This window comes from Mobula hypostoma, chromosome 19 (genome assembly GCF_963921235.1).
Source record: "Mobula hypostoma chromosome 19, sMobHyp1.1, whole genome shotgun sequence".
NCBI classification, from domain to species: Eukaryota; Metazoa; Chordata; class Chondrichthyes; order Myliobatiformes; family Myliobatidae; genus Mobula; species Mobula hypostoma.
In genome coordinates this window covers 47,288,472-47,315,936 of record NC_086115.1, presented here as the reverse complement: position 1 = coordinate 47,315,936, position 27,465 = coordinate 47,288,472, and positions in this window count along the sequence as shown.

Genomic DNA, 27,465 nt, shown 5'->3' with positions numbered 1-27,465 from the left:
TAGTGCATAAAACAAAGAACATAGAAGAGTATGGCACAAGAACAGGCCATTCAGTCCGTAATTTTGTGCAGGACCAGCTGAAAAGCAAATCAAAAACACACAAACACTAATCCTTCTTACCTACACCATGTCCATATCTCTCCATCTTCCTTAAATCCATGTGCCTATCCAAATGTCTCTTAAAAGCCTCCAATGTATTTGCCTCTACCATCATACCAGGCAGTTCACATCCTGACATCCATGACTCTATGAGTAAAAGATTTACCCCTCACATCTCCCTTGAACCTACTGCCTCTCAGCTTCAATGCATGCCTTCTGGTATTAGGCACCTGAACCCTGGGAAACCGATGCCCTCTGTCCACCCTGTCTATGCCTCTCCTCATCTTGTAAACCTCTATCAGATCTCCCCTCAACCTCAGACACTACAGAGAAAACAACCCAAGTTTCTCCAGCCTCTGTGATAGCACATGCCCTCTAAACCAGGCAGCATCCTGGTAAAGCTCTTCTGCACCCTCTCCAAAGCGTCAACATCTCTCCTACAGTACGCAATACTCAGATAGCAGTTTGTATGCTACGTAATATGTAGTTGAATTTTACAGTGTATACAGCAGTCCTGTTGAATTAGTTTGTAATCAGTATTTACACTGACTTTTTCTGATAACATTGATGTTAAACTTCGTCACTTTTCATGGTGTGTCTCAGCCAACTTCCTGTTTGAACACTATTCCCCAGTATGCTGCAATGTCAAAATGTGAGAGCAAATATTAGCTGTAGTTGTAGTGATCATTTCAGGTTTTAAATAATGGTGCTGTTTGCCCTTGTCATTATTGATAATATGACGAGAATGCTGTTCGCAGATCATCTCTCCCAGGCTGTCTGTGTCAGGTGGAGGGCTGCAGACTGAAAAAGGCTTGTTAATTCTTGTCACAAATTAGTGATTTCTTTCATCCTTGCCAATGGTAATACAGCTTCCTTGAAATAATTATGCGTACCTTTTTGTTGAGGGTGAGTTCTATTCACACTTCTGATGGTGGAGCACATTGCAATAGTACTTTTTTCCCAAATATAGGGATGAAGCCATTCTGCATTAACTCTGCCAGTCTCTCATTCATCAACCCAACAGAATACTAGAGCAGCCCATTTCCTGATCAAAGAGTTGAATTATACATATATTTCTCAGAACATAGAAACCAAGAAAAAATTGTGGCCCTTCAGTATGAGGCCTTAGAAACAAGCAGGTAAAAATCTCTGGAGTTCTGCAGGTGACTCCGTTTGCACAATAAATCATAAGTGAGAGCTGAACTCTCTTAAACAGCAAGGCTTTTCTTGCTTACCCACTGAATACCTCACTACTGTGTTGCAGTAAATCAAGGTAGCTATGGATATGGTAGTGGAGTGATTAAGTTCCTGGGCTACCAGTCAGAGTTCATGACCATTGATCCAGAAATACATTGAAATCCCAGCACATCAGCTGGGAAAATATATCACGTGGAATTTTTGTACAAACCTTGTCAAAGAAATTACCAGATTGTTGTCAATCCCCATCCAGTTTGCTAATATCCTTCAGTGAAGGAAATTGGATGTCCTTACTCAGACTGTTATAATGCAATTCTAGACTGTCAGTCTTGGTAACTCTTAATCTCTTCCACAGTTCATGGACAACAAGGAAAGGACAATACTCGCTGGCCTAGCCAGCAATGTCCATGTTCTTTGAACTGTAAAGAAAAAGGTGAAAATCCTTCCCTTAGCTTTAAATTTGTATATCCAACATGCATAGGAACTGTCAGGAGACAAAACTGGAGGGTGTGGAATAAACATTACTGGGATTATGAAGTAGAAGGAAGATGCAACAGTTTGACCCAATGCAGAGTGCACACAAAATTTGTGCTGCTCCCTGAAAAGCAATGTTTTTAGCATCCAGCACTAATCAGACTGCTGTGAGTTCTGTCACATAATCAGAGATAAGTTTTACTGATCATCACCCACTGGTACCAATGATAATGAACACCATTTTGTACCTCAAAAGATCAAGTGCTTTGTGGCTCCAAGTGATGAAATCATGTTGCAGATGCATCATGTATCCAGCATGCCAGGCAGCTGGGGATGGAAAAACAGAGTTAATATTTTGGGTTGAAGAACTTTTCCTAGTAAAAATATACTTCTAATGCTTTTGCTTCTGTGTTTCTCACATCTTCTTGAAAGACTCAATTAAACACGTGAACAAACACTCAGATTTCCCGACAATCATTTGACGCCTTTGTCGATGAAATGATCAAGGAAGCCCACCGAGACCACAGCAAAATGGCGGTGAGAGGGGGTGACACTGAAGTGAATGAGAAGAGCTGTGTTGTTGTAAGAAGTCTGCATCCCTATTGATTGGTCAACCTATCAAATCTCATCTCCTAGTGATTTTAAAAGTGATACATACTTGCCAATCGTATGCTGACATACTTAATTAGGATTTTACCTAACATTCGCATGTCTCACATTTGACGTCACTTCACTCACATCTTGCAGCTTGTGCGGACTGTTCATTGATTGAAGGTATATTGCCCATGCAAACACATTGGAAGAGATACACTGATACATACTCCTGAGAAACTAGCACACAATAGAAGTGTCTGCAAACTGGGCAAACAATTATCTCAACCACTGAGAGGGTTGTGCTGTTGTTATTGTAATGACTTAGATATGATGTGCAACAGCAGCAAGGAGCCCACTGAAGATTCTGTTTATATCAGTATCCTTCACCTCAACTATATGAAAACCTCAGATAGTGTAAGCGTGCAACTGTTAGGGGAAAGGGACATAAGCATATAGATCAGGAGCAGCTGATTAGCTTGTTCCACCAATGAAATAATGGCTAGTTTATGATTGCAATCTGTATTATCACCTTTAACTGATCTGCTTTAAAGGTTACCAAAACTTTTAAATCTCGCATGTATAATACCTAGCAGTTGATTTTCTATTGATTGCTGTAAGTAGAAGACTATGCCTATAAAATATTTCTGAATTTTGCTCTTGAAAGATCTAGTTCTAATTTTAACCTCTTTATCCTTGATCCTTTAAACAGTGAAAATACTTACTTTTCATTTACCCCATCAATTCCACTCTTGTAAAATCGCAACAAACTGCCTATTAGCTATATAGATGTGAGAGAATAAACTCTAGTATTATTTTCTCTTTCTATGCTATATTCCCACCATTCTAACTATCTTTTAAACCTCAATCAGGCCGCCCATTAACTTATATACATTCAGGGCCATTTTATTAGGTATACCTATACACCTGCTCATTAGTGCAAATATCTAATTAGCCAATCATATGGCAGCAGCTCAATGCATAAAAGCATGCAGACATGGTCAAGAGGTTCAGTTGTTGTTCAGACCAAACGTCAGAATGGGGAAGAAATGTGATCTAAGTTACTTTGACTGTGGAATTGCTAGTGGTGCCATACTGGGTAGTTTCAGTATCTTACAAACTGTTGACTTCCTGGTATTTTCATACACAACAGTCTCTGGAGTTGACAGAAAATGCTGCAGAAAGGAAGTAACCAGTAAGTGGCTATTCTGTGGGTGGAAGTGCTTTGCTAAGGAGAGACGTCAGAGGAGAATGACCAGATTGGTTCAAGCTGACAGGAAGGTGACATTAACTCAAATAACCATGTGTTACACCTGGAGTATTGTGTGCAGTTTTGGTCCCCTAATCTGAGGAAAGACATCTTTGCCATAGAGGGAGTACAAAGAAGGTTCACCAGATTGATTCCTGGGATGGCAGGTCTTTCATATGAAGAAAGACTGGATGAACTGGGCTTGTACTCGTTGGAATTTAGAAGATTGAGGGGGGATCTGATTGAAACGTATAAGATCCTAAAGGGATTGGACAGGCTAGATGCAGGAAGATTGTTCCCGATGTTGGGGAGGTCTAGAACGAGGGGTCACAGTTTGAGGATAGAGGGGAAGCCTTTTAGGACCGAGGTTAGGAAAAACTTCTTCACACAGAGAGTGGTGAATCTGTGGAATTCTCTGCCACAGCAAACTGTTGAGGCCAGTTCATTAGCTATGTTTAAAAGGATGTTAGATATGGCCCTTGTGGCTACAGGGGTCAGGGGGTATGGAGGGAAGGCTGGGTTCTGAGTTGGATGATCAGCCATGATCATAATAAATGGCGGTGCAGGCTCGAAGGGCCGAATGGCCTACTCCTGCACCTATTTTCTATGTTTCTATGTTTTCTATGTTACAACAGTGGTCCGCAGGAGAACATACCACTGAATGCACAACATGTTGAGCCTTGAAGTGGATGGGCTACAACAGCAGAAGACCGCACTAGGTTCCACTCCTGTACTTAATAAAGTGGCCACTGAGCGTAGATGACAGAAGATATATCCCAGTGTAATCTATTATTTCTAAGTATTATCTCTTCCAAGTTCTCTCTATTCTTCCTATCTTGTGGTATCAAGGTGCCATCAAACCAGGGTCTACTATAGTTGTGAAATAATTCATTTCAAACTTCCTTCACTCTATTGCAAAATAAGCAAATCATGAAGTATATATGAGCTGTAGAATCAAGGAGTCATTAGGGTACAGAGCCACAGGATATGACTCTGCTCATCCTGCCTCAATTCATCAATTATTTACACATTCAGCTCAATTAGTATTGAACTAAATAATTTATCTTTCACGTGAATAAGCCTTCTGGAATTGTATTCTATCCATAATACGCATCAGGTAGTACTTAAATGCTGCAAATCGTAAAAATTGTAAATGACCACAATTCTTCACGATCGTACTTTATGACAACATTTTGGAAGAAATCACTTCATCCACTCAGAGTTGGATTTTGAAGGCCTTTACTGTCCTTTAGATTGTTTTGGCTATTTACATGAACGTCATTAGTCAGGCAGTGCTTTATGGGTCAAAAGGCCTGTTCCTATGTTCTATCAAAGCCTTGTCTGTAATGCCTAACAAACCCTTGCAAACTTCCTTTCTTTTACTTATTCAAGAGATGTAACTTTTGCAGACTGAGCCAGCATTTAATTGTCTATCCCTAACCTTCCTTGAGAAGCAGATAGTGAGCTGCCTTCGATGACAATTCATCCATTTCCCTGTCCAATGGCACAAAATTGCTTCTGAGCAATCTTGTTTCCTTAAAAAGAATATGAGGGGACATCCTGTAGAAAGATGGATTGTCTGCCTTTTTTTCCAGGGTAGCGTAATCTGTAACGAGAGGGTATGGGTTTAAGGTGTGTTGGAATTGGTTGTATTTTTATTTTTAATAACTTTTTAGCAAGAATTAATGTATAGTTTTACTAACATTTTTAACTTGTATTTTTCACAATATGTGGAGCTAGACTCCACTTACTGGTGGCAAAGCGATATAACAGTTACATAGCGGTTTATCATCTTTCATTTTTCATTCGCTAAGTCTTAAACATGCTATGCCTGTTTGTCTTCTAATTGACCCTTCACTTCTCTCAAGAATGTGCCCTTACCTCAGTATAAGAGTGTCAGTTTCTGTGAAAATCACCATCTAGTCTTTGTTCTTAGCATCTTGCATGTGTTCTTAGTATCTTGTCTTCATTGTTTCCTGAGGTTCTTCCCTTCAGTCTCATATACTCTGTACCTGTTCCTTGGCTTATTCTTTAAATAAATGAATATAAAGCAGCAAGTTTTTAACTCATTCTTGGAGCCCTAAAGGAACCTGTGGATCAAAAAAGTCTCCAGGTCCAACAGGTGAGAGGGGCCTGAGAGGTAGGTTTTTCACACAGGTAAGTGGGTATAAGGAAAGAGCTGTCAAAAGAAATGTTAGAGGCAGGGACGTTTACAGCATTTAGAGGACATTTGGACCGGTACATAGATAGGAAAGGTTTTGAGGAATATGGGCCATATGCAAGTAAATGGGATTAATTCAGGAAGATAGCCTAATTGGCATAGATGAGATGGTACAAAGGACCTAATTCCATTCTGTGTGCCTCGAGAAAAAAAATCAATTTTAATATCCCTTTCTGATATGTTATCATTCTATTTTTGTCATTGTTATCCTATTTATCAGTGTTCATAAACCAAGTAGTGCTAGCTATGGTTAGTAGTGCTGAAGGGAACTACAGAAATTTAGCTGTTTTGACTAGACGGTAGTCCCAGTCTCAAATAAGTCTGGAAGATGTTGATTAACAGATGTATTAGCAGCCATCATACTGATTGATTGCTGTACAGCAATGGGAGTCCAGCAGCAGTGCTTTGCCTCATTAACAGTCTACTGCAGCATACTTGGGAATCTGATTCTTTGATCGCATACTAGATAGATATAGTACAACACTAGACACACTATTAATTTCCATGAGCATTCCAGGTTGGGAAAATAGCTCTTCAAGGAGTGATGCCTCAGAAAAACGGCATCCATCATTAAGGACCCCCATCACCCAGGTCATGCCTTGTTCTCATCACCACCATCAGGAAGGAGGATGGAAGCCTCAAGGCACATATACAACAATTCACAAACAGCTTCTTCTCCTCTGCCATCCAAGTTATGAATGGATATTGAACGCATGAACCCTACCTCACTACTTTTTATTTCAGTTTTGCACTGCTTATTTAATTTAGCTATTTAATATACATATATATGAGGGGCGATTGATAGGTTCGTGGCCTAAGGTAGAAGGTGATGAGTTATACGGCTCTTGTTACATGCACATGCAGTTCAACTCATTGAGTGATTATGCAGAAAGTTTGAATTTAATAACTCATCATGGCTGATTAATATGTTTGTGGCCTGAGGTAGAAGGAGATGAGTCATTAACTTCAAACTTTCTACATAATCACTCAAAGAGCTGAACTGCAAGTGCATGTGACGAGAACTGTATAACTCATCTCTTTCTACCTTAGGCCACGAACTTATCAATCAGCCCCGCTGTGGACACTTTCTGGAGGTCCAAGATCCGTATGCTCCACGACCGCTGGACTAAGTGTGTAAATGTCGGAGGGGACTATGTTGAAAAATAAATGTGCTAGGTTTTCTAAAGTTGACTCCTTCTACCTTAGGCCACAAACTTATCAATCACCCCTCGTACTTACTGTAATCCATAGCTTATTTTTCTATTATTATATATTACAATGTACTGCTGCCGTAAAGACAACAAATTTCATGCTTTATGCCGGCGATATTAAACCTGATTCTGATTCTTAGTTATTTTTACTTATTTAAATGTGTTTTAATTCTTTTTGTATTTTTATCACTTGCAGCTGTTTTTAAAAAGTCTCTGTATGTCAGAGATACCAAAAGAAAATTGAAGTGCTAACATTGACAGGAGATGAAATTCTATCGCCGACACTGGCTTCTTTCAAAGAATTTAGGGGCATTTGGGGACAGGGATATGGTGTAATTCTTCCTTGGTCCTTCTTGCTACTGAAAGCTTTATGTCACATTGCCCATCTTCTTCAGAGAGTCATCTTAAACACCCCACTGCAACCAGCCCAGCAGAGAAAAAGGGGATCTCAAACAACATTTGCATGTGTTCTATTTCTACTAATATCCTCTTTGCAGAAGCCAAGTACCCTCCACTTGGGAAAATCGCTTCTGAAAAGTTTTACAATGGGCTCCTATCTCTCCCTTCCTCTAAATCTGTTGCTCTTCCCCTTGTTCTATTATGCTCAGTATTTAAAGGCTTCTATCTCTCAGTTTTTGGTCAACACAGTCCCAGCTTCAGCCATATCGTTCCTGTAGATTTATGAAACCAACAAACACCGCAAATGTTAAACAACACTTCTCAGTAGCAAACTTCCCTTTTAATCAGAAACTGACAAAACATACAAAGTGGTAATCCCATTAAATACCACAAGACAAAGTGCTTGGTTAGAGTAAAGAGCGGGGAACTCACCGGATGCTAATCCCTGGATTTTCTATGCATGTGGAAAAATGCTCCTATTTGTAATTAAATACCAGTTAAGCAACTGTAGGATTCAAAATCTATTTTATGTAGGGATTCCAAGTGCCTATCATGCTTGAGAGTATCATACGAACCACTGCCGTGTAAACCTTTAGGACATGTACACTAACACAAAATTGGTTCCAAGTTAACATTTTGGCTCAATGTTACAAATTACTGAGGGAGAGCTTTAAAACAACCTCCTTTAATGAAGCTCAATCAACTTCTAAACCAGAGATTCCCTACCTGGGGTCCACGGACACCTTGCTTTAATGGTATTGGTCCACGGTATTAAAAAAAGTTGGGAACCCCTGTTCTAAACTAAAAGCAGCATTTAATATGGCAATGTATTGTTTACCAGCAAACATTCCCACTCATTCTATACATGGTGCAAATCATTTAAAACTCGGCAACGCAACCATCACATCCAGTGACCATCACTGTTCCTGTTAGAGAACTCTTGTTCTCCATTTTCTTCATACTGGATTGTTACTTCAAGAAGCAATGACACTCCAATATCATTGTAGTATCTGTTGGCTCTTTAGTCTTGCTGATTGCAGAGCTATCAACAGAACAACCTTTGTTGAGGATATTAAACTCTTACTTATTTGCATGGTCTGGTGCAACATTTTATCAAAAAATCTTAAGAACAATAGAGCAGCCAGTATTTCTCAATAGGTTGAGTATCCCTTATCTGAAAATCCAAAATCCAAAAACTTCTGTAGTCTGAACATTTTTGATTGCTGACATAATGTCACAAATGGAAAATTCCACAAGGCATTGGGAAGATTCCCAGGTGATGCGTAGGTCCCTGTGCTCCACATGCAGTTCTGAGAAGCGACCTCACATATGCAATGAACAAAAGTTAATGAAAAATTGAAAAACACTGTAAAAACTGAAAAATGAAGATTTCGATCATGTATTGAAGGAGTTGATTCATCGGCGTTGTAGTGAACATGTCACTTAACAGTATGCTGATCATGAAACAAGCAAATATCTTTCACAAACTGAGAATTGAAGGTAGTTGTGAGTATTCATCAGGCTGCTTGCAGAAGTTTAAGAAAAGGCATGGCGTTAAATTTTTTAAGTGATTGCTGATCACGAAGCAGCAGTGAAATTCATTGATGAATTTACAAAGATTGTCGCTAATGAAAATCTAACACCAGAACAAGTCTACAATGCTGACTGCTTTTATACCTTTCATAAAACCTAAAAAAAATTAAAATACCAATCCAGTGTACTGTAACCTTTTAATCAAAACATGGCATCGTAGGTGGAGACTGAAAGCTTGCCATTGTTTGTTGTTTTTCAACAGCTGATTCAGGTATTTTCCCTACACTCCTGTGTTGTTTTTGTCACCCTGCTCACATTATATTAATAGTATGTAATACATTTTACTGTTCAGTACACATATGTGATGAAGAAATGAAAGACAAAAACTGCTTACCAGTAACACGTAAATTCAGAATCGGCAATTATGGTGATCTCAAGCTATCTCATTATATATTCCAAAATCCAAAACACTTCCAGCCCCAAGCATACCGGATAGGAGGTGCTTAACTTATATTATTCTTATCCTTCTGACCACTACTATGAACTTGGCCCATCAGAAAATTTTTTCTTGTGATTAAAAAATTAAACTACAGATGCCAATAAAGGCCTGGGAGCTGAAAATTTTCATGTCAAATTTAAAATTCTGCTATGTGTTCTGAGCTAATAGAGAACAAGATTGGATAGTTTTTGGAAATACTGACATTGAAACCCATAAAGTTCATTGAACTGAATGAATATGACAGACTTTATGCCAAAGTTTTGTTCACAATTTAATCTTGATGTGTGTTTTCTGGGTTAAAAAAAACAAGGAAGTATTTTTTAATTGAACCTTTCGAAATATTTGCCAAATCTGCCAAATCAGAAACTACATAAATATAGAACTTTGAAAGCTACATCACATGAACATGTCCTTTGGCCCCAGTGTCTGTACTAACCATACCAATTCTGCCTGCATGAGTCCCTCTATTCCAGGGGTTTCCAACCTTTTTTATGACATGGACCAACAGCATTCAGCAAGGGGTCCATGCACCCCAGTTTGGGAACCCTTGCTCTATTCCTTTCCTGTTCATATGCCTGCCTAGATACCTCTTAAATATTACTCTCATATCTGATTCCACCATTTCCCCTGGCACCGTGTCCCAGGCATCTACCATTGCATTTTGAAAAAAAATCTTGCCTTTCAATTTTCCTTTGAAATTTCCTCCTCTCACATTAAACCAATGTCCTTTAGAATTTGACATTCCCTCCATGGGTAAAGGACTCTTACTATCTACCCTAAGCCTCTCATAATTTTAGAAACTTCTAACAGGTCACCCCCAATCTCTGATGCTCCAGAGAAAATAACCCAAGTTTGTCTTAACTCTCCCAATAGCCAATATTCTCTAATCCAATCAAAATCCTAGTGAACCCCTTCTGAATCCTTTCCAAAGTGTTCACATCTTTCCTCTAAGATGACAATAAGAACCACACACAATACTCCTGATGTAGTCGCAACATATCTTTCTGACTTTTGTACCCAGCCCAGGACCCCGACCAGTGCGTCGACTGTGCCTCTTCCTATAGATGCTGCTTGGCCTGCTGCGTTCACCAGTAACTTTGATGTATGTTGCTTGAATTTCCAGCATCTGCAGAATTCCTGTTGTTAACATGTGTAGCCACTTTCTGGGAACTATGGACTTGTTCCCTCCGTAGATCAACACTCCTAAAAGTCCTGCCATTTACTATATATTTTCTTCTTACATCTGATCTCCCAGAGGGCAACACCTCACAATTCCAGATTAAAATCTATCTGCCATTTCTCCATCTAATTGGCCTGTATCCTGCTCTGTCTTTTGACAACCTTCCTCACTATCTGCTACTGCACTGATTGCCATGTCATCTGCAGACTGACTTATCAACCCACCTACATTTTCATCCAACAAACAACGATGGTCTCAACATTGATCCTTGCAGAATACCACTGATCAGAGACTTCCATTCAGAATAACACCTATCCACTATTTCCTATGACTAATACAATTTTAAATCTGGTCAGCTGATTCTCTATGGATCCCAGTGCCTTAATCTTCTGGCACGGCCTATCATGAGGGAGTAAAGTCCATGTATATACAACATTCACTGCTCCACCCTCATCAATCACTTCTGTTACCTCCTCAAAAAATTCAATCAGGTTTGTAAGATGTGAGACCATGGATCTGCGCCTGGAAAGTCTTCACTCTCCAGGGTGCAGGCCTGGGCAAGGTTGTATGGAAGACCAGCAGTTGCCCATGCTGCAAGTCTCCCCTCTCCACGACACCAGTGTTTCCAAGGGAAAGGCATTAGGACCCATACAGCTTGGCACTAGTGTTGTCACAGAGCAATGTGTGATTAAGTGCCTTGCTCAAGGACCCAACACGTTGCCCGGCTTGGCTGGGGCTCGAACTCACGACATTCAGGTCGCTAGTCCAATGCCTTAACCACTTGGTCACGTGCCCACAATGGTGGGATGTGAACACACCCACATAAAGCCATGCTGACTATCCCTAAGAAGTCTGCTTTCCCAAATGGAAGTAGCCTCTAACCCTAAGAATCACCTTCAAATATTTCCCTACCACTGATGGTAGGTCACTGGCTTATAATTTTCTCTAATTTTCAGATTTTTCTCTACTGTCCTTCTTAAACTGAGGAACAACACTGGCTGGTCTCCTGTCTTCTGGGATCTCACTTATGGCAAAAAAGAATACAAAGATCTCTGGCAAACCTAGAGCAATATGAATGAAAAATCCACTAACATTTTTATCAGAAACTCATTCATGCACATTAATTTTTTTTAGGAGAAAACAACAACCTGGGCTCAAAGATTAGTTGGGGCTCATTTCAAAGTCAAAGTAAGTTTATATCAATGTACGTGTATGTCACCATATATTACCTTTGAGATTCATTTTCTTTCAGGCATTTACAAGGAAATAAAAAAATACAGTAGAATTTATGAAAAATTGTGCATAAGCAACCAATGTGCAAAATTGATTATTTAATTAATAAATCAATGTTAACTATCATTAAACTAATAATGTATTACAAGGAAACTTTACTAAATTAATATTGGACAGGAAATATTCAAACTGAAAGATGCTAGCATTATTCAAGTGTGAACTGATTTGTAACTACTAAATTAAACATTGTTTCCCAGATGTTAAGTCTGGATTTTTTACATACACTGTGCATGTGTTCTCCAGGGAGTGTTGTTAAGTACCAAATATATTTTCATTAATGGAAGTTTTTTAGAAGACTGATAGGTGATTGCATGCAACTTCTGATTCATAGTAAATGGAAACTGTGGGGCTCCTAATGAACTCAAAAACCAGGTAATGAAAGTATGAATTCTGGCTTCTAAGTCTGTGTGGGAGGTTTTAAATACTTGATTGCTTCAGGCCTTTAGGCAGCTAAATGCAAATTCAGAGATTAATTTCTTTTCTCTGCCTGAAGGTTTTATTTTAAGTTCTGTGCTCACAGTTCTTGGTATTTGACTCAGATAAAAATCTGATTAAAAGCATAGTCTGACAAAGTGAGCCTCGAAGCCCTGACAAATGGAGGCCCAAGATCATGCTCTTTGTTTTAAAGAAAAAATATTGAAAGAGTTATGGATTGGTCTGGACACAGCCTTAATGGATGCTGTTATTCTCCAAACTGTAGGTGATTTATAGCTGGGAAAGGAATCTTCACAGCAAAAGATGTGACAGGAAAAAACGCAATCTTCCATCTAGGAGTCTGATAGCAAGGACATGGGATGGTTGAATGCCCAGAACTATGCAAAGTGTTAAAAACCTCTCAGTCTCAGCTCTTGTTTCATCAATAATAGTGACACAGGGAATATAGAGTTACATTCTGTCTGAGTCGCTGCCTTCTCCAGTGTGGATGCCTTCCATTGTACACCAAGTTCTTCTTTGCACATGTTTGGGCCCCGGCTGGCTTAGTAAAGTGCTTCCTAAGTTGTTTCACCTGCTTCCCCGAGGTTGTGAGTTGTCAATCCCTTTGCTTTTACGTCTTGCCCTGAAGGTGCAGCAAAGAAGAGATGACCTATCGAGAGAAACTACAGCTCAATAGGCACATAACTTTTCTACTCATTTCCTCAGCTGCTGCCAGTTAAGCATCTGGGGATGACTGCAGTCTGTCACAAATGTTTAGGTGAACAAATTTTTGCCTTCCCCTCATTACGTGCTTCGTTTTCCAAGTATAATAAATGATTCACATTTTTGCCTACTTGATGTGGTGGGCTGAAGTGGGGAGATGAGGGGTCCTTTTTTGTATTTAAAATAAATGTTCATATTCAGAGGGGTCATCAGGCCAATTCTGTAGTTTAAAGTCACAGTTACTAAAGTTGCTTTCACATCAACTTTGAAGTATCTACATGTATTTTTATAATTACTAAATATTGTTATTTTCTTCTTCTGTATTTGGGAGTGGGTACTCAGAAGGCTGTACACTGAGAATCATTTTGGATAAAAATTCTACTTCTAATTGATCTAATAGCTGTACAGCATGCAATTGATTTAGATACCTAAGTTGTTATCAATTATGGAAAACATCCTTATTTTCTTTTTGAATTAAATCAACTAACTTTTATGTTCATTCTAACATGATTAATTTAAGAAAATTGTTGCACAATGCAGTACATTTGTTTAATTTTCTTTGATACATTCTTAATAATATTTCCAAGAAAAGTATGTCATAGCAATATCAAGAATATTAATAATGAACTTGTTACCAGTGTTCTTGTCCCATGGTTTAAGAAAAAAAATTGCTCAACATTTCAGTGTAGTCATATTTAATTCCCACAGTCTGATACACGCACTTGATAAATAGTTACGAACTCAATACAAGTTTGTAAGTAAATGAGATAGCTATTTTTGCCATTGATCAAATGGATAGAAAAATCCAAACAGGAAAAAAATTAATCACTAGTTGGAATTGTTTTGTTTACATGATTACATAATGTGAATGCAGCTCAAATATATTTAATTTTTCCTATACTTTCTGCATTCAAAATGATGGAATTCCCCATGCATTGCAATAGATATGACTGTAATTTTTCAGTTCCCCGTAAGCCAGAATGCAGGTTTTACAGTTATATTTATAAAGAAAATTAAATGTTGTGATATCTTGGTTTCTTTGTTACTCATTTTATCCTTAAGGGATAACAACTACATATTTCATGCTATAATAAAACATTATTCACCAGCTGTTTACCAAATGAGTTTTATTGTGTAAGGTATAGAAAATATCGATTATTGAAACTGGAACACTAAATACCTCTATTTCCAACACACTTCACTGAGATAGAATAAGTACTACATTCAATATTAGTCACAAACTATTAACATGATTCACAGAATTAGAGCAGCGATTTTGTTTCTATCTATGAACTTTTCTAACAATGAAAGTCTCTGGCATTTGTTGACATCATCTAATTTATACTGGAGTTTAATAAAAAACTGATTTGTCTTACTTCGAAGGATGATGTGCCCATATGCAAGGCTTTGTCTTGAGATTAGAATGATTTTAGTGGGGCATGAAGGTATCAGCAGTGTATGAATAGTTTCACCTAAGATTCACCTCCTGATAAAGGAGCCAACTCTTAAAAAGATTAGACAGTTTAATCTTTAAATTTATCTCTCCATTTGGAAATGCTAATGGTAAAAGCACAGGCATTAGCCCAAAGGTACATCCCTGAATTTTTTTTTGGAAATTTAGAAAAATTTTAGCTTTGTAATGTGTCTCAGTGGAATTGGGAGACTTCAGCTGTTCTGGGCTTCAATGCACATATCAAACTTTCACTGAAATGCTTATGTCTGAGCCTTTTAGAAACTATTTATGTTTGAAATTATTTGACTTTCCAGTGGACCTGATGTGATAATGTATTCTCTGTAAATAACAATGTATTTCTCCTTTTGTAATAAGAACAGGAATTATTTTATATTAGTGGAAATATTAAGAATATAAAAATATGGCTACATAAATCCTGCTGGGGGAGTTGAGGTAAAGTTTTCGCTCTATTGCTTCCTTGCATCTACTTTTCTTTCCCCTTTATGAATAAGAGACCATTAGCTTTTTAAAAAGTGGGGGAAAGCAAAAATGCTGAAGCAAAGTATAGGACAATTGTAACTTTAACCTGCCCAGTGAATAATTATAACAAAGTGCTGCTAATATGCTGGTGTTCCCTACGAATCTATCTTCTAATTTTAACATTTCATCTACTAGCTTGGCAATGATTGGCAGTGTAAGATTTATCACATAATTTGTGGTAAATTTAAAGACTGCTCAGAACTAATACATTACTACATAACACATATATCACAAGTGACAGAGCTTAGAAATTTTGGTTATCAATTTTGATTGTAGGTAGTATAGGTTTCATGAATTCTAAATTTAAAGAAGATATTAAAAGTGTACATTAAAAACTATTTAAGGAACCTCAGTTACAGGTCTGAGGTGAGTTTCTTTTTCCCTTACTGAACTTCAACCGTCAGCTATTGACACAAACGTACAGCATCTTTTGATTGCCCGGATGATTAATTTTTAATGTTGTCACTTCATTGTGTTTCTGGAAATATTATACAGAAAATACTGGTGATGATGAGCAAGTCAAGAAGAATGTGTTTGTTTGTTCATTATGTGCTGTGTCATGGGTGATCATGGTCTTTCCATGACCATGATTGTTCTTGGCAAACTTTTCTACAGAAGTGGTTTGCCATTGCCGCCTTCTTCAGGAAGAATATAGAACATATAACACAGAACAGTACAGCACAGTACGGGCCCTTCGACTTATGAGGACTTACTGTATGTAAACCTAATCCATTATCAATCTGCAAACACAGAACAGCATTATCAATCATGCAAACATGAAGTGTTTTGGCCTGAAATGTCAACTGTATACTCTTTCCCCTATACGCTGCCTGGCTTGCCGAGTTCCTCCAACATAATGTGTCTGTTGCTTCCTCTCATTATCAATCTGATCCTTCTCTCCTATACAGACCATATCCGTCCATTTTTCTTAAATCCACCTGCCTATTTAAAAGTCTCTTTAATGTCCCTATTGTACCAACCTCTACCACTAGCCTTGTCAGTGAAATCCAAGCACCTACTAATCTTTGTTTAAAAAGAAACATATCTTTGACCTGCCCTGAACTTTCCTCTGCTCAGCTTAAATAGATGTCTTTCGATACTATCCAATGCTACCCTGGGAAAAAGGTGCTAGATGCCCACATTCATAATCTTATATACCTCTATTAAATCACTTCTCATCCTCCTTCACTCCAAGGAGAAAAGTTCTAGCAGGTTCAACCTTTCATCATAGGACACGTTTTCATGGCAAATCTCCTCTGCACCATCTCTGAAGGTTCCACAAACTATACAAAACATGTCAAGGAGAAATGAGACAGCATGATATAAAAATGGAAACTACTGGAAAAGTTAAGCTGATCGAGTCACAGCTGCGGAGAGAGAAAAGTTAACATCTCTAATTAGGGAAACTTCTTCAGCCCTCAGAGAGACACAAGGTACTACACGCTCAGTGGCCACTTCATTAGCTACACCTGTACACCTGTTCACTAATGCAAATATTTAATCAGCCAATCATGTGGCAGCAACTCAATGCCTATAAGAATGCTGATATGGTCAAGAGGTTCCTTTGTTACTCAGTACGTGGAAGAAATGTGATCTAAGTGACTTGGAATGATTGTTGGTGCCAGAAAGGGTGGTTTGAGTATTTTGGAAACTGCTGATCTCCTGGAATTTTCATGTAACACGGCAGTCTCTAGAATGGTGTGAAAAACAAAAAAAAAACACCCAGTAAGTGACAGTTCTGTGGGTGAAAGCACCTTGTTAATGAGAGAGGTCAGAGGAGAATAACCAGACTGGTTTAAACTAGCAGAAAAGCAACAGTAATACAAATAATCATGCATTACAACAGTGGTGTGCAGGAGAGCATCCCTGAATGCACATCATATTGAGCCTTGAAGTGGATGGGATACAGCAGCAGAAGACCATGAACATATTCTCAGAGTGGCCACTTTATTAGGTGCAGGTGGTACTTAATAAAGTAGCCACTGACTGTAGGTAACAGTGGAGGTGGGGAGAGTGATAGGTGGAACAAAGGGGAGTTCTCTGATAGAGTGAAGTCATATAAGCTACTATGGTTGGTGTAATTTGTTGCTATTCTTTAAATGTGTATATAATCTGTTCTTGTGGGACATGTGCTGCAGGTCTGATTATGTGCGCTGGAAGATGAAAAATAGTGGCAGGCAAAAATGGCTCTTACAAAGACAGAAAAAACGAATATGTTATCTAAAATTGGGAACTTGCCTTTCACATACCTCCTGATGAAAACACACTGAAAAGTAAGTTCTGTGTCCTCCTTTTCTATTCAAAAGACTCAGAGTGTTTCTGCATCTGGCTGACTGCCAAAGGCAGGGAATGTAACAAGTTTGTACTATGCTTATGTTGACCATCTGTGTTTCTGCAGGAACCCAGGCTTTGCTGGCACTTGAGCCCAATTTGTCAACTCATTTTCTGGGCTAAAGCATGTCTGTAACAACAGGGAGCGAAATTTCCCCTTCCTGCAGAGTTTCACTGTTTATATCTGTGCTAATTTGAGTATTGATTCTAGATGTACAGAGAATTTTAACATACTCATATATATGCTCAGTAGTGTTGTGCAGTTGCAGTGTAAAAGCAGCTTAATATTAAAATCTTAGGCTCCTGCGTGAATCTAAACTGATTTGGTGGCTTTTCGTGAGTATGCCTTCCATTTTTATTTAGAGGCCTTCTGGCCTAAAGAGCTCATGGCGTCCAATTACACCCAATTAATCTACCCACCCATGGTTGGGAATGTGGGAGGAAACCAGAGTGCCTGGAGGAAACCAGAGTGCCTGGAGGAAACCTACTTGGTCATGGAAACTCCTTACAGACAGTGGCAGGAATTGAATCATCGCCATGCTACAATGCCACTCCAATTTGATTGGACACATCCCTATTGTATCCAATCCGATTTGCAGTTAAGTTTGGGTTAGTGTCAATGGGAACAAAGTTTTCATCAAATAACTGGCTATCTGCATGTATAACCAACTGCCAAAGTCATTGTTTATAAAATGGTCAAATGCATTGGTGTCTTATTTTTGTATCAGCATCATCATGCACATGAAGATCAAACATATATGATTAAATAGGTTGAATACTGTGATACAGTGGTCTCTGAATTACAGATATGATTGTGGTGGATAAGGTGCAGAGATGAACATTTAGTTCAATCCCAGTATTTACCCTGTAGCCATGCTAACACTTGTGTGAAAATTTATGACTTCAGACAACCTCAAATCTTCGCTGCTGTAGCTGTCCCACAAGAGTAAACAGTCCGTAAATAGCTAAGCCCTCAGGCAACAGTCCTGAGGCCCTATCCCTGCATTGCCTTTAACTTGCTTTCTTGCATCTGGATGGATAAATGAAAATCAAATGAAAGTGACTCTGGATAAACCTAGAAGAGCTAGGTTTGATATGCATCTGGTCCCTTGGCTTAGGATGGTCAGGTATCACCTCTGGGCTCAGTAAAGCCTACAGTGCCCAAGCTCTTCAATATCAGGACGATGCTAACCAGTCAGGAGCTCATACACATCCAAGCTGACAGGAAATGATGAGTACATTTCAGGCCAAGGTTGACAAATTCAGTGATAAAATCCATTAATTCAGGTTTCTGCTCCAATTCACCTTCACTAGCCCAAAAATAAGCAGTGAAGGTATTCTATTTTGGCTCGGTATCTAAGGAAAACACAGAGGCTCAGCTGCTGCCTCACATATACAGAAACCCAGCTTTAAGCCTGATGAGTGCCGTCTGCGTGGAGTTTGCTCCCTGGACTGCATAGGTTTTGCCAGGTGCTGTAGTTCACTCCAACATCGCAAAGACACACTGGTGGGTAGGTTACATGGCTATTGTAAATTATCCCTGGTGACCATGAGGAGAATCAACATGAAGTGGTGATGACCTTGTAGTGGAAAATACGGAACGAGGAAAGAAATGGAGGAATGGGTTTGAAGGAATTATACTAAGAGCCATCATACACTGGGCAGGACAGATGATCTCATACTAATTTGTGAGAAAAATGAATAAAATTAATTACACTTAACTGCAAGGCTAATTATTCTCTCATTCATAGACTATGGTCATTTAATACTTATCCCTATTTGCCTTTAAGAAAGTGGTGACTTGTTGGAAAATTTAAGAAGGCAGATCTTATTCTAAAATCTTGGTTTCATCATTTTCTTTTATTTTTCCAGAGTTGCTGCTGGTTCAGAGTTAAACTTTGATATCTCTCTTCATAATGTTTTTTGCATTGCCATAGGACAGTGTCGTAATTATATCAGATCAGGTAAAAACTGCAGATTTAATTTGCTGAAGGTCATTCATGGAACAGATGGCTTTCTAGGACAACCCATCCATCTCATAGTCACTATTACCCATAAATAGAGCCTGTCTATGCAACTTGTGATCGTCACCCCTTTAATGAGTTTGGTCTAATTAAAGTTTGCTGATTGATTTTTAAATAACCTTATCACCTATTTAATGAATTTGGCCCACTTAATGTTAGGCAATTGATTTTAAGTAGCTTGAATTTACCTTCATCTTGCACATTAGCTTTTTATTCAATAATTCGTAGAAACACAAGGATCGAGATGTTCTTAATTATTGTGTTTGGATATAAAGACAAAGTCTGGATTTTTTTCCAATTAAATGAACTCGAATTCATGCCAAATGACATTGAAACTAAATTGTCCTAAATGAGAAAACGATTGCTATGAACTCTAATACCACCATTAAAACAAATTCTGCTCCTCAGTAATTTGCCTGCCCAGTGAATTTGTCATCTGTTGTGAAAAAGAATTCAGAGAAATTTGCAACAGTACAATTCTTCTTATACTACAGCGAACATTTAACCAATTACCTTGAACTGCTGTTTTAAGATACAATCTTTACAGTTTACCACTTCAATGCACAAATGAGTGTCTTAAGCTTTATAAGGTACCAATATAGCGTTTAGTGCAAAATACTACTGTCATCTTATATAAGTGACAAAAAGGCTATTGTTAATGAAGTAATGAAAATACAGTATTAGTCTGATGCCACGCTAAAATGAATACTGCACAGGAAAGCAAAATACTGCTGGAAATTGGAAACGGTAAACAAAAAATCTGTCCTGGGTATGACTCTAAGCTGCAACCAGTGATGAGGCTCTGATTGGGGTCTTTCAGAGCTTTGGGGAAAGTGGAGTTACCCCTTAGTCATTCATTGCTCCCAGGGCCGCTCTGACCTGGAACAGTAGCACCTGCAAGGGTTCCTGCTCATGATACGCGCGAAGGCCAATGGCAGATCTGGCAGGTTCAGTAACTGAACTTATGACGGAAAAGGCGGATGAGCTAGGACCTCAAATGTCAGTGGCGGATGAACATTTGGTAAGGGAGAAATGGCGATTTCTTTAGTTGGCCCAACGGTAGGCAATAGCAAACCACTGTTGCTAGATACTAGGTTTCCTAGAATCTATTTGCTAAGAAAACCATGGTCAATTGTTTGAAGACAATCAAGGCAAAAAACCAGAAATTAAGAAAAACATTGAAGGTCCAAGTATTTTAAAATCTGAAGTTCGTAATGCAATAAATAAGATGAAGAAAGGAAAGGCAGCAGGTTGTGATGAATTAGTAATAGAACAAATTATCGCCCTTGAAGATTATGGAATCGAAAATCTTACTGATTTAATCAATGACATTTATGATACTGGAATAATACCAGAAGAGATGAAAAAATCAGTATTTATCACTCTTCCTAAGAAACCTGGAGCAATAGAATGTGAATTACATAGGACCATAAGTTTAATGAGCCATATCACCAAGATACTTCTAAGAATTTTGATGACAAGAGCTAAAAGTAAGATACAAGCTGAAATAGGTAAAGAACAATGTGGTTTTGTGAAAGATAAAGGTACAAGAAATGCAATATTGATGTCAAGGATACTATCAGAACGAGCTATTCAAGTGCAAAAAGATTTGTTTGTATTATCGACTACACAAAAGCACTTGATAAAGTGAAGCACAATAAGTTATTTGAAATATTACAGAAAACTCTAGATCTAGATTCGAAAGGCCTCCACCTAATCAGAAATCTGTACTGGGAACAAACTGCCGCTGTAAGAATAGATGGAGAAGTGAGTCAGTTTACGAAAATCAAGAGAGGCGTTAGACAAGGGTGTGTTTTCTCCTCTGATTTATTTAATGTGTACAGTGAAACAATCTTACAAAAAATAAGAGACATCTTGGGAATCAAAATTGGCGGTGAAAACATCAATAATTTCAGATATGCAGATGACAGTGTTAATTGCAAGTACGGAGGAAGAACTACAAAACTTAATTGATATAGTTGTTGAAGAAAGTGCAAAAATGGGTCTACCTACCAATTGCAAAAAGACAGAATGTATGGTGATATCCAAAAAGAAGGAGAATCCTATCTGCAGGCTGAGAATAAACGGGGAAGACATAAAACAAGTACAGAACTTTTGCTACTTAGGAAGCTGGGTGACATCAGATGGCAGGTGTGACATGGACATCAAAGGAAGAATAGGGATGGTGAAAGACACCTTTACGAGAATGAGGAGTATACTGACCAACACTAAACTAGGCATGACAACCCGCTTCAGAGCACCAAAATGTTATGTTTATCCAGTTATGTTATATGGCTCAGTATGTTGGACAATATTTAGTAACATGAGGAAATGAATTGAAGCAGCAGAGATGTGGTTTTTGAGGATGATGCAAAGAATATTATGGATGAAACGACTATCTAATGAGGAGGTCATGAACAGAGCAAACACAAAAAGAGAAATAATGTATGAGATTATGAAAAGGCAACGTGACTTCAATGAACATGTGATTAGGAAAGAGGAGTTAGAATGCACAGTAATTATGGGAAAGATTGAAGGGAAGAAAGCAAGAGGAAGACAAAGACAAATGATGATGGAGACAGCAGCCAGAGAACTGGAAATGAATACCAGTGAATTGATCCACTGACCCGAAACAGGAGTGTGTGGGCCATGGCAGTCAAAGTTCAAACTGGGCATGGCATCTGATGATGATGATGAAACAAAAAATGCTGGGAATACTCAGCAACCTGCATATTGTCTATCAGAGACAATAGAGATAATGCTGTAGGTGGAGAACATTCCATCAGGATTCCTAATGAAATATACTCATCCTGGTGAATGGTTATAATGCAATGTAAATAAAACACTTGTGGAAGAGTCCTTCCCCACAACCTATCTTTGGACCGCTTTCTTATTGATGCCCTTTTGATTAAAGATGGTCATTTTAACTCCAGTGATGAATCTTTGTACCAGATACTTGGTTTGCTTTAATTGAGTGATGGGCATTGCATTTCCACTGTGCATAATCCACCATTATGTACAAGCTCCTTGTTTTATATCCAGTGAACAGTATTGGAGTAGAGACTAGCTCCATTTGTGTAAGTGGCCATTTAATCAGTGGCATGCTGAGAAGTAATATTGAAGATAGTCATACAGCACAGAGACAGAAGTGTCAGCCTATCTTGTCCAGCTGAACTGTTATTCTGTCTAGTCCCATCGACCCACACTTGAACTTCAGTTCTCCAAGCAAGTTAAGAGCCCATGGTATTACAGGAAAGATGGATAAAGCAGTTTCTGATTGGTAATGGGAATAAAGGGAGCCTTTTCTGGTTGGATGCTGGTAACTAGTGGTGTTGGGGTCACTTCTTTTTATGTTACATGCCCATGACTTGGTTGGCTTTGTTGCAAAGCTTGCAGACGCTATGAAGGTAAGTGGATGGGGCACATCATTTTGAGGAAGTAGAGAGTCTACAGGTGGTCTTAGATTAGGCGAATGGACAAAGAAGTGGCAGATGAAATACAGTAATGGGAAGTGTATGGCCATGCACTTTGGTAGAAGAAATAAAAGGGTGGACACTTTTCTAAATGGAGAGAAAATTCAAAAATTCTGAGGGACTTGGGAATCCTTGTGCAGAATTCCTAAAGGTTAATCTGCAGACTCTGTCAGTGGTGAGGAAGGCAAATGTGATATTAACATTCATTTCAAAAGGAATAGAATATAAGAGCAAGGATGTAATATTGAGGCCTTATAAGGCACTGGTGAGGCCTCACTTGGAGTATTGTGAGTAGTTTCGGATGCTTTAACTTAGATAGGATGTGCTGAAACTGGAAAGGGTTCAAAGGAGGTTCACATAAATAACTCCATATTTGAACTGCTTGTCATATGAAGAGTGTTTTATGGCTCTGGGCCTTTATTCACTGGAATTCAGAAGAACTGAGGATGACCTCATTGAAGCCTATCGAATGTTAAAAGGCTGCGATAATGGATGTGGAGAGGATGTTTCCTCTGGTGGGAGAGACTAAGATGAAATGACACAGCCTCAAAGTAGAGGGGCATCCTTTTAGAATGGAGATGAAGAGGAATTTCTTTAGCTAGAAAGTGGTGAATCTCTGGAATTCATTACCACAGGCAACTGTGGAGGCCAAGTCTTTACGTATATTTAAGGCAGAGGTTGATGGATTCTTGACTGGTCAGGGCATGATGGGATATTGGGAGAAGGCAGGAGATTAGGGCTGAGAGGGAAAATGGATCAGCCATGATGAAATGCTTGAGCAGATTCAATGGGCCAAATGGCCTAATTCTGCTTCTATATCTTATGGTCTTGTGGTCTTATACCCACCCAGCCATGTACTTATCCAAACTTCTCCTAAATTTAGCAATCAAACCCACATCCACCACTTCTGCTGACCATTTAACATTTGCACCTCCCTTTGTGTGAAGAAGTTCCCACTCAGGTTCCCCTTAATTATTTCACCTTTCACTCTTAACCTATGACCTCTAGTTCAAGTCTCACCCAACCTCAGTGGAAAAACTCTGTTTGTACTTACTCTATCAATACCTCTCATAATTTTGTATTCCTCTATCAAAACTCCCCTCATTCCCCTACGCTCCAGGGAATAAAGTGCTAACCTATACAACCTTTCCCTGTAACTCACTTTCTCAATGACTCTTCTGTAGCTAGGTCACCAGAACTGTACACAATCCTCCAAATGTGGGCTCACCAACGTAATATAACATCTAACATCCGAACCTCTGTAGTTAATACTCTGATTTATGAGGTACCCTTGCACTCAAATCTCTGATATATGTCAAAGGATTTCTCTATTACTCTATCTTTCTGTGGCGCCACTTTCAAGAAATTATAGATCTGTATCCCCAGAGCCCTCTGTTCTACCAAAGTTTTAATTTCTACTGAGAGATAAACAATCTGGAATTTTATCTTATCCGACATGTCACTCCATGGCCTCCACTCCTGCAATGAGGCCACACTCAGGTTGGAGGAGCAACACCTTGTATTCCTTTTGGTTAGCCTCCAACCTGATGGCATGAATATTGGTTTCTTGAACTTCCGGTAATTTCCCCCCCCCCACCACATTCACCATTCCCCCATTCCCATTTCCCTCTCTCACCTTACCTGCCCATTACCTCCTTCTGGTCTCCTCCCCCTTCCCTTTCTTCATGGTGTTCTTACCCTCTCCTATCAGATTCCCCTTTCTCCAGCCCTTTATCTCTTTCACCCATCAACTTCTCAGCTCTTTATTTCACCACCGTCCCCCTCCTGGTTTCTCCTACCACCTCCCACCTTGTACTACCTCTTCTCCTACCATCACCTTCTTGCTCTGACTTTTCATCTTTCTTCTCAGTCCTGATGAAGGGTCTCAGCCTGAAATGTTGACTGTTTACTCTTTTCCATAGATGCTTGCCTGGCCTGCTGAGTTCCTCCAGCATTTTGTGTGTTTTGCTGAGATTTCCAGCATCTGCAGATTTTCTCATGTTTGGGATTTTACTTGATGATTATACTGCAATTATGCAGATTGCTTCTCAGGATATAAAGAGTAGGGAGAGTTTCATGTGATGGTAAGTTTACATGACTTCAGAGAGATGAAAGGGGCTTGGAAATTGGCTTTATTAGTTGACAACAATCCAACATGGCCAGGTTTCGGGGTTTCTGCAGAGGTTTCTACAAAGATAGGTGGAGGGACAGGTAGTTTTGAGGAGTAGGGAGTCATCAGAAGGACCTAGACAGATTAGGAGAATGGGAAAAGAAATGGCAAGTAGAATAATGTATAGAGAAGTGAATGATCAAGCACTTTGGTAGAAGTAATAATGGTAGGCTATTTTCTAAACAGGGAACAAATTCAAAAGTCAGAGATGCAAAGGGACTCGCAGGATTCCGTAAGGGTTAACTTGCAGGTTGAGTCAATGGTAGGAAGGCAAATGGCATGTTAGCATTCATTTCAAGGGGAATAGACTATAAAAGCCAAGATGTAATGCTGTGGATTTATAAGGCATTGGTCAGACTATATTTGGAGTATTTTGAGCAGTTTTGGGCACTCTGCCTAATAAAAGATGTTCTGCCATTGCAGAGGTGTAGATGAGGTTCCTAAGAATGATTATGGGAACGAAAAGGTTAACATACGAATCAGAATCAGAATCAGGTTTATTATCACCGGCATGTGTCATGAAACTTGTTAACTTAGCAGCAGTAGTTCCATACAATACATAATATAGAAGAGGAAAAAAATAATAAAATAATAATAGATAAAAAAGCAAATCAATTACAGTATATGTATATTGAATAGATTAAAAATCGTGCAAAAAACAGAAATAATATATATTTAAACAGTGAAGTAGTGTTCACGGGTTCAATGTCCATTTAAGGATCAGATCGCAAAGGGAAAGAAGCTGTTCCTGAATCACTGAGTGTGTACCTTCAGGCTTCTGTACCTCCTACCTGATGGTAACAGTGAGAAAAGGACATGCCCTGGGTGCTGGAGGTCCGGCTAACACCCAAGATGGAGCCGACTAAATTTACAACCCTCTGTAGGTTCTTTCAGTCCTGTGCAGTAGCCACCACCCCCCCCCCTCCATACCAGACAGTGATGCAGCCATCAAGGAGTGCTTGATGGCTCTGGGCTTGTACTGGTAGAGTTTAGAAAATGACGGGGGATCCCATTGAAATCTATCAAATATTGTAAGGTCTAGACAGAGTGTATGTGAAGCAGATGTTTCCTTAAAGTGTAAGAGTTTAACACAAGAAGGCACAGCCTCAAAATACAAGCATATCTCTTTAGAACAGAGGTGAAGAGGAATTTCCTTAGCCAGGAGATGTCGCTGGGTCTTCAGGAGTTGAGTTACAGGGAAAGATTGAACAGATTAGGTCTTTATTCCTTGGAGCATAGAAGAATGAGGGGAGATTTGATAGAGGTTTACAAAATTATGAGGGGTATAGACGGAGTAAATGTGAATAGCTCTTTCCACTTAGATTAGGACAGATAAATATGAGAGGACATGGCTTTAGGGTGAAAAGGGAAAGGTTTAGGGGGAACATTAGAGGGAACTTCCTCACTCAGAGAGTGGTGGGAGTGTGGAACGAGCTGCCATCTGACGTGGTAAATGTGGGCTCACTATTAAGTTTTAACAATAAATTGGATAGGTACATGGATGGGAGAGGTCTGGAGGGTAATGGACTGGATGCAGGTCAATGGGACTAGCAGAATAATGTTTCGGCACAGACTAGAAGGGCCGAATAGCCTGTTTTCTGTGCTGTAGTGTTCTATGGTTCTATGGTTCAGAGGATGGTGAGTCTGTGGAATTCATTACCACAGATTGCTGTGGAGGCCAAGTCAATGGGTATATTTAAAGCAGAGATTAATAATTTCTTGATTAGTAAGGACATCAAAGGTTAAGGGGAAAAGGCAGAAGAAGGGGGCTGAGAGTGATAATAAATCAGCCATGATGGAATCATGGGTCAAATGGCCTAATTCTGATTCTATATGTTATGGTCATATGGTCATCTTGGGTCATGCCTTGGTTTTGATACTACCATCAATGGGGTAGCAGGTGCTTGAAGACTCACACTCAGTGATTTTGGTACTGCTTTGTCCCCTCCACCATCAGACATTTGAACAGTCCATGAACCCATGAACACCAACTCATTATTTTTTTTTTGTGGGTTGACAGCCATGATGGAACGACAGAGCAGACTTGATGGCTGAGTGGCATAATTCTGCTCCTAGGTCTTATGTTTGTTTCCCCTTTCTTAAAAATATTATGCCCTATTTCACAGGCAAAAATTAATTTCCCTTTTTAAATGTTTTGGAAGTACTGTACATTCGGTAGAGAAAAATGACCACTTGATCTAAAAAGAATGTGTTCTTTTTGCCTAACAATCAGTATTATGATTTTAAATAACTTCACACATGTACACACCTGCCTTGCTTCAAATTTAAAAAAGTTTTGCATGCATCATTGAAGCTAATAATTGAAATATGATGGATTCACAAGCAATGGAAGGATGTATGAAAATAGTTTGATATAAAACAAATAAAAGA